Below are 8,438 nucleotides of genomic sequence, written 5' to 3'. Positions count from 1 at the left end.
ATATATACATACTTGAGTAATACCAGCATTAGATGAGCATATATAGAGTTGTAATTGCTTATTGTTATAATGACAAATCAACCTTTTATTCCCTTTGCTGTATTTCACTTTTTTCTTAAAGCACTTTTTATGTGTTTTCTTTTTCTCCCCCCTTTACAATGTATGAATCTCCATCATTATTATCTTCATATTTTGTTCTTTTTCTTTCTGTTTTGTGATTAATAAAGTAACAAAAAAAAGAAAATATGATAAAAAAGCAAAAACCAAAATAAAGTCCAAATGGAATGCATATGTGTAGAGAACTGGGCTCCAAAATGCATATTAATGTCACCGCAAACTTTTTTAAGAAAGAAAGATTGCAAGTTCAACGAACCATCTTGACAGAGGAAGGAAGGAAGGACTTTGTCATATTTTCAAAAGTGAGAACATGGGAGACTCCAGGATGGTCCTTATGCTCAAGCCCAACTGGAGTTGATGCCTAGAGAGCTTTGGGGAGAATATTTTCAGAGTTTGCAGCTGACTAACTACTAGGAGAAAACCTGGTGATAGAAACAAAGTTCTCCACATTTCCAGACTTCAGTGTCTTCCTCCTGATCCATGGTCTGGAAGAAGGGACTGGAAGACCATTTGATCTCATTCCAGAATCAATACAATAGGTTTCCTTCCTTCCTTCCTTCCTTCCTTCCTTCCTTCCTTCCTTCCTTCCTTCCTTCCTTCCTTCCTTCCTTCCTTCCTCCCTCCCTCCCTCCCTCCTCCCCCTTCCTTCCTTCCTTCCTTCCTTCCTTCCTTCCTTCCTTCCTTCCTTCCTTCCTTCCTTCCCTCTCCCTCTCCCTCTCCCTCTCCCTCTCCCTCTCCCTCTCCCTCTCCCTCTCCCTCTCCCTCTCCCTCTCCCTCTCCCTCTCACAAACCAGTCAATACAACTTTACACCAACCTATGCAAGATGTTCTTTGAAGTTGTCTCCAGTATCCTTAGAACAACCTTAGCTAGCAGAAAATCAGTGGAAGTGCGTTCTGCTCAGGAAGTATGCCATTTTACTTACTGCGTTCTATTGCTTTGGGATCAATTTTCAATTCAGGTCCGTATCTCTCTCCTGTTTCAGAAAGGACCATCTCAATACAGAAGAAGAGCAGCAATCCAACCCATAGCTTTCTGAGGGCTAGATCCATAGTGTGTGAGTTCCTTCTAAACAACAGGCCGACAGAAATTTGGAAACGATTCCTTGCCTGTATAAAACTGGAAAGGGAACATCAATATTTAGATTCAGGGGGTCAGAGCCGATGGGAAGAGGGGCAGGGGAACCATTTCAGACAAAGAAAGGTGGCCTCAAACGTAGCCCTTGGTTAATGTGTTTTTCCTTTTAAAATAATCACATGATATCTCACTTTTTGGGAGGGTGGGAGTGAAGATTTGAAGACCAAACCCAAAGAGTTCAGTCTCTCACCAAAGAGGTCAATATACTTTGCATAATTGCATCATACAATGTGGTCAGTTGAAGCCTACTGAGCATTTCATCTTCCAGAAGATGGCCACAGCCATAGATGTTTTGGGCACCCCAACTCAAGGGACAGAGTCTACTAGCTGCCGACAGCTGTCGGGTCAATGTAGGAAAGCCAACTAGAAGCCACCAGCCACTTGGATTTCCAGGCATCCAAAAGGAAATGGTAAAATGGATGGTCCCTTCTAAGCTTGTTGGAACACTTCATAGTTGCACCCCAGATTCTGGAGATAACGATGCAGGAATTGCTGGATGGAAGAATCAGCCCCAATCTTACGTATCCATTACCTTTCTCAGAAAGGTCTCTCCTACCATGTGGGGGACCTTTAGCCCATCACACAGCTGACTTACATGTCTGGATGGATTGGAGCTTCCTCGGTGTGCTCAGACCTTTGCCTACTAATCTTCTCTTGGGACTGCCAGCTATATACTTGCCCGTGAATGAAAGAGCCAATTCAGGGCTTCAATAACCACTGGGATGTGAAATGAGCTGACAAGGAGATCTTCCAAGGTAAACATTTTCATTGACATCTTGAAACATAGAGGCATCCTTCAGTGCCAGCTTCATGTAACTCTTCTGGGCAAACCAAGACCTTGCCCTTGAGCAGGTCAGCTGTCCACCAGGACCCAAGGCCCAGAATGAGAGAAAAAAAGGGAAGGGGAGGGCTGGTCCATTCTACATGCTATACCGTAACACGTCTTGTCTGGTTTGCCTTACAGTAGTGTGTTAGCTGACCCATCAGCAGGTGCCCCAAGAAAGAGTCTAAGACCTGGGCACCAAATTGCACATGTTCTCCACCTCCTCACCAAGAAGGTATTCCCTCACCGTAGAGGGTTAGGGTTACCTAGAGGGCCATCTCCCATAACGAGAACCCCCCTGACCAATCGGCATCCACCACAAGCCAGGATGACAACACAGACAAATGAGGAGAATCATGGAATTTATATGATGACATCCCGATCCACATGACATCATTCCTGTCCCTCCCTCTCCCTTGTCTTCCTGCAAACCTCCACAGGCTCAGGATCCTGGCTTGTTTCTGGTAAGCCGGATTCTAGAGTCCTGACTGGTCACATGGGAACTCTGCCTTTCCCCTGCTATAAAATTCCAGGGGTCCTTTCAGTTGAGTTCCTTTGAAGGCTTCAAAGTCTGGCCTGATCCTGTGAACTTATATCTTGAAGCAGCCCCTTCTCCTTCTTCTATCTCATGGTACAGTTTCCCATGAACAACAATGCAGATTTATTACCTCGCCTTCGTGGCAAAGCACATGATTGATTTGGGCCTCCAGGATCTTTCCCTTCCTTGGCTTCATCCCCCGTAATTGCACCTCTGCTCTTTCTTCTGTTTCCACCTTTTTCCAGCCTGTTGCACCCCTGCCCGCTGAAGCTCACCACGTAAGGAGACGGGCTGGTCCAAATGTTCTCATGGCTTCCTCTTAGCAGCTCAATGCCTGACGCCCAGCTTAAATTCCATTCTGGAGGATTTACGCTTTTTATCCGATCAGGAGGCAGGATTTTAGCATTAGCAGGGCTACAAGAACCCTCAGAGGGACACTGAAGATGCTGTAGTGGCTGGTAATATAATCACCCTTACTAACATCCTGTTGGAAAAGATAAAGGTGCTCTGTTTGAAAGCACAAAAACTTCTCAACATATGATAAGGTGTCAGCTTAATTCCTGCTTAACTCTCTCAATCTTGGCTGCTTTGACAGCTTGTTGGACAGCCCTGAGGAAAGGCAGAACCATAGCTTAGATACCTTTGGCCTACTACATGAACCCATCTGCGTGACTTCCTTATTATTCCTCTCTTCCTACTAGATCAATTCAGCGGTGAGTGTTTTCTTACAAGGTATGGGCTTGGGGCATCTCCTTGTTTCGGTAGTGAATGCAGGTCACAGGTGTAAGGGGGGTGGGGGTTACATTTTACTACCACAGTGTAAAAGGAAACAAATTTCTTAGCATACAATAAGGTGTCACCTTAATTCCCATTTAACTCTCTCAATCTCAGCTACTTTCAGTTAAGTTGTACATGCATCCCCGTTGTGCAGGACTTTCGATTTATTTCCCCAAAGGTGCCTCAGAGTGTGTGGGGAAATCAACTGCGTGCCCTTCTGCAACTCTTTAAAGCAGCTGCCTCTTTCTGCAAAAGCATGGGAGGCAGCTGCCCTCCTCGATCCTGGGAAAAGACACAGCTGCTTTAAAGCATGACCTGCAGGTGCTATGTTCATGCTTCTTGTACAGTCTGCATAAATCGTCATGTCTGGTCAAGCTTGGTGGTGCTGGTGCGACCAAGTAGAGCCGGGTTAGCAGGCCACTTTCTGCAGGGACTCTCCGTATCCTTTTCCCGGCTCCATTATGCCTTTACATTCTGGATCAAGGTCTTGGGCCATGCGAGGAAGCCTGTCCAAGTAACTGCCTTCTGCCTCCTGCCTCCACCATATCATTTTCATACAACGTTGTTTGGTTATCGCACCTTTTAGCAGACTATAACTATCCTGAAAACTCCCGCTACTGGGTGGCACTTAAGAATTCGCCAAGCAACAGTCAGTCTGACACTGTTTCCCCCTCCTGCTGCTTGCGCACATTGCTTCCAAATCTGTGTTGTTCTTGGGACAGCCCAACTCTCTCTGCCAGCCCCATTGTTCCCAAGGCCCTCGGCCTGGCCAGTTAACACCACGGATGGCCCCGGATGGCAAGGAGGCGACTCTGATCTCTGTGACCAGCTGTGCCTTGCGTGGCTCATGGAAGCCAGGCCCCCATCTGTCGGCTTTGTTCAGGTCCTCACAGAGAGCCAGAGCAGGGAGTGTGAAGCTAGTAGAGGCCAAGTGCAGAACAGCAGAGACAGGAGCTCTGTGCGCTCCAGCTTTGAACCAGACGGAAAGGAAGACTCAGGTCCTTCCCACCAAAATCTCAACCACCTTGATCACCGTCAGTCCATTCCTAGTGGAAACGAGGCAACCCGTGACCCATTGGGTCATCGTTTCAGAGAAGAGAATGACCAATGACAAAAAAGCAGTGGGAATGTGAGCGACTTACAACTTGCTGCTGCCTGCCTGCCTGCCCGCCTGCCCTCTTTCTTTCCTTGTCACATATAGGCTTGGGCCATTTGCCCTCCCCTCACAACCCTCAGGAGAGCCTCCTCCTGTTCGGCTGACCTGCGGAAATGCCTACCGTGTTGCTGGGGGGAGGTGGAACAAAGGGAGCCATGGACCATGAGGAAAACTGCACCCCCATTTCACATTCTGGAATATCCCCCAGGACCCCCTCTCTTGAAGGAGGAAGAGAGCTCACTCATCGACCACCGGTGCCCCCCAGCCAGCCCTGCCTCACCAGCAGGCATCCAAGTCACTCCTTCATCCTTCCCTCAATGCCCACTGCCATTAAGAGATTTCAAATTTCTGCCTCATTTCCAAATCAGCCAAACGCCACTTGCCCATCAGGTCTTACCACCAGCCAATTGGGCGCAGGAGACAGAGGTAGGCAGGAAAGAGTTTGGGGACGTGCCCATGATGATCACGTGACCTGGGCTGACAGTGGCGGTGCGGCAGCAAACCAGTGCTGAAGCGACCACAAATTTCCCAAAATTCAATCCCACGGGAGCAATGAGTCCTGGATTTTGGACACATTCTGTAAGTTAGCCCATTTGGGACACTTTGGTTCCAAAATGGTTGCCCTATGATGCAGTGTTTTGCCCAGCTGAAGGTTACAGACACAAGAGTTTTAGCAGTATATAGATCAGAAGAACACGAGGCGTAATTTGCTTTCTTCTGTGGATGCTTTGGAGCAATATTCTTCAACTCACTCTAGAAACAAAGGACAGAAAATTGACTGAGGTTTTGTGCCGTTCTTATTCCTTGGTAAATGGTAATGAGGCTTATCCTCTGACTTACCTGGGGAAGGACTGACATTGCTTAACCTGAGAAACAGGTCAAAGGAGTTTGCTCTCGATAAGCCTTGGCAGACCCCAGCTACTGATTCTTTCCTAAAACTCTGGTTGCCAGACTGGATCCAGGGCTGAAGTTGTGGATCTGACCAAAGCAGAGTAAAAAGCAAGGGATCCTTCTCATGATTTAGAAGCTATGCTTCTCTCAGGGCAGCCTAACTAGAGATTTCTTTGCCAATAACGCCTTATTTCTGTGCCAGGCATTGGGATAAATATTTTAGCTATCCCAGCTGGTGGACATCAGTTTATGCTGGCTTGAATGTTCGTGCTTGCTGATCTGATGGGGTGAAATTGCTTCCAGGTGTTTTCTCGTGCATCTGGGTGCCAAATGAGTTGACTGTGACTCGGATGAGATCCCACCCACTGCCTTTATCATGTTTTCATGTGTCAACCCTACAAGGCTGCCAGACCAAGAAATAAACTCCATGGAAACCTGAAAACTACGTTCATTTCCCCTTTTGGTTCCTTTGGTAATGGATCTTCCCCTCTCCATCAAGGTCATCCTCTCTACTGTCTCCGTCATGGCACTGGGCATAACTATGAGTGCTTCCAGAAGTCATCTTTCCTTGATCCCCTTGATAGCATATGATGCTGCATGGATCTTGCTTACAATCCTTGGATTCCATTCATGCAAAATATAACCTGTTTACTGAATTCATCCATTCTCTGAGTTCATAAGATGCATCAAACCCTAAACTGGATGTACACAGTGCGTTAGTCCACCAATCTTTAGCTGACCTAGTGAAGTATGCTGTGACCACCCACCACGGGTTCATGGTGATGACATTCCAGGAATGACTCCATAAACCCACCTTCATCATTTTGAAAGCATTCCCATTTTATCAAATCTCTTGGTATAATTTTTCTCCTATCAGAAATTAGCCTCTATATAAGGTCCCGGAGTATCTCCCATCCCCTGAAGAGAAGAAACTAGAAAAACTATGCTTTGCTCAGCATCACAGCTCCATCTCCCCTTTCTTAGCATCCCTGGCTCTCAAGGTGTGACTTTCTGACACAAAGCACCTGTGGCTCGATCCAGCAGGCCTGATTTTAGGATCATTTGGCCAAGTTTCAGCCCAGCATCTATTGTCCATACAAATCCTGGAGCTGTGGGCAGATGTCCTACAGCGCATCTTCTCCAGCTGAACATCAAGAGATCTTGGCTTTCAGTCCAAAGCAAACCAAAGACATGCAGAAGAGGAAACTGGAATGTTTTTAGTGAGGAACATGGAAAGAGTCAGCCTAAGTCCCTAATGAGCTGCTACTATTGAAAGTAGGACAGATCAGGATAGAATTTCTCAGGCAGGGAAGGAAAGGGATCTCCGAGCACCAGACATCCTAGTTCCTGGAAGCAGCTAATGGGGTTCTTTAGGCATTTATTGATTTAATAGATTTCTGTCCTGCTTCCCAGTTAGTCACATCTCAAAACAGTTTACAGTAAAAATGGAAATGATTAAGAGACAAAGAAGAAGGCTACTTCTGTCCCCTCTGTGTGTGCATGAATTCTGTCAATTTAGTTCAGATGCACAGATCCAACGGCTGAATAGGCAAAGTGGGGGTGTTGATCATGGAGATCTCCAAGCCTTTCCTTTTCATCTGAACTTCAACGAATTGCATTTTTGCTTCACTTTCTTTGCCATCTCATTTTTATCATGACTCTTAATCATCATCTGAAGGACCAGCATGTTCTGTGAAGATTGGAAAGTTATCATGATCATCTCATTCCGAAAACAGTGGCCCTACTCACTGCTGGCAGGGACAAAGGGCCCTAGGAGGGGAAATACAATTTTGGAAACACAAGCCAATGGTGAGCCAGAAGGTCACCATGGAGAGCTGCCCGGGACCCCCAGCTGCCTTGGTGGGAACTGGCCTAAAATGAGAGGGCTTTTGGGCAAGGGGAGACCAGAGCCCTTCCTTCTGGGGGTTCATAACTGCTCATTCTGAGGAGTTCTGTTTCTTCCTCCATCTGCTGGCCTCCAGCAGTGTTGGATCTTAACTCCCATCATCTCCCCTTTGGGAAATTGTCATCCCACACTTCTGGAAAGGACCAATGCAGGGGGCTGGTGCAGGAACCCCCCGGCATCTCTCCCGCTGAGCTCATCCTTCTGGGTGCAAATCTCCAAGTGGTGCGCCAGTCAAGAGGCAAGTGACAGTGGGAGGCAATTCTTAGTCTCCTCGCTGGAAGTGACATTGGCATAACGGACAGGAGCATCTCACCCTTAGGAATGATTTCAAGAGGAACTTGTGCATCTTTGCAAACTGAGGGCCCTGTTTGATTCTTGTGGAACTTGTCAGGGTCTGGATCCAGATAGCCCGTGGGCAGCTGGGAATAGCAGTGTGTCTTAAGTACACATGTGTGCACTCTCCACACAGTACATATTCTTACGCTGATTTACTTTCTTTATGAATCCACGCTATAAGCATAGAACACACTTTCTCACATCCTTTACTATCAGCCGGCTGTCCTCCTTGCATGGCCGAAACGTTTGCTACATTGGAACCCCCCCGATGGAAAATGGATACACTGAGGAGGGACCCACTTTTCTGATCCCCTCCTTGCCCTCCTGCTTTATAAACACGGTTTGGGGCTAGGAAGGGAATGGGGTTGAACCATCTGGGCAGCAAGTGATCTTCAGATACAATCAATCCAAATACAAAAAAACCAATTTTCCATCAACTGACCTCTGCTGAAGAGAGTTCAGGTGCAGTTGTCGTGCGTGTGACATTTAACAAACCTGGGAGAGGGACCCGATTCTTCTTCAGGACATCTGCAAGAGAGGAGGCAGTCGTTGGATCTGGATCTGGATCTGTCTCTTCTCTCCCCTCCAGGAGCTCCGGTCATTTCCTTCAAGCGAGACATCGCTACGAACACCCTCCCGCCTAAGGAGCTGTGGGTCAGTCTCGGCACAGGGGAGGACTGAGAGTGGGGAGGTCAGGTCCTGACCCGACCCCTCCCAGGGCAGACTCGCTTCTCCCTCTGTGCTTGGAAGCACGGGGGG

The sequence above is a fragment of the Python bivittatus genome, unplaced genomic scaffold (genome assembly GCF_059951505.1).
Source record: "Python bivittatus isolate LINGU-HERP-01145 unplaced genomic scaffold, Pbiv_v1 ctg000700_np1212, whole genome shotgun sequence".
Lineage (NCBI taxonomy): Eukaryota > Metazoa > Chordata > Lepidosauria > Squamata > Pythonidae > Python > Python bivittatus.
This window is presented reverse-complemented; position numbering follows the sequence as displayed.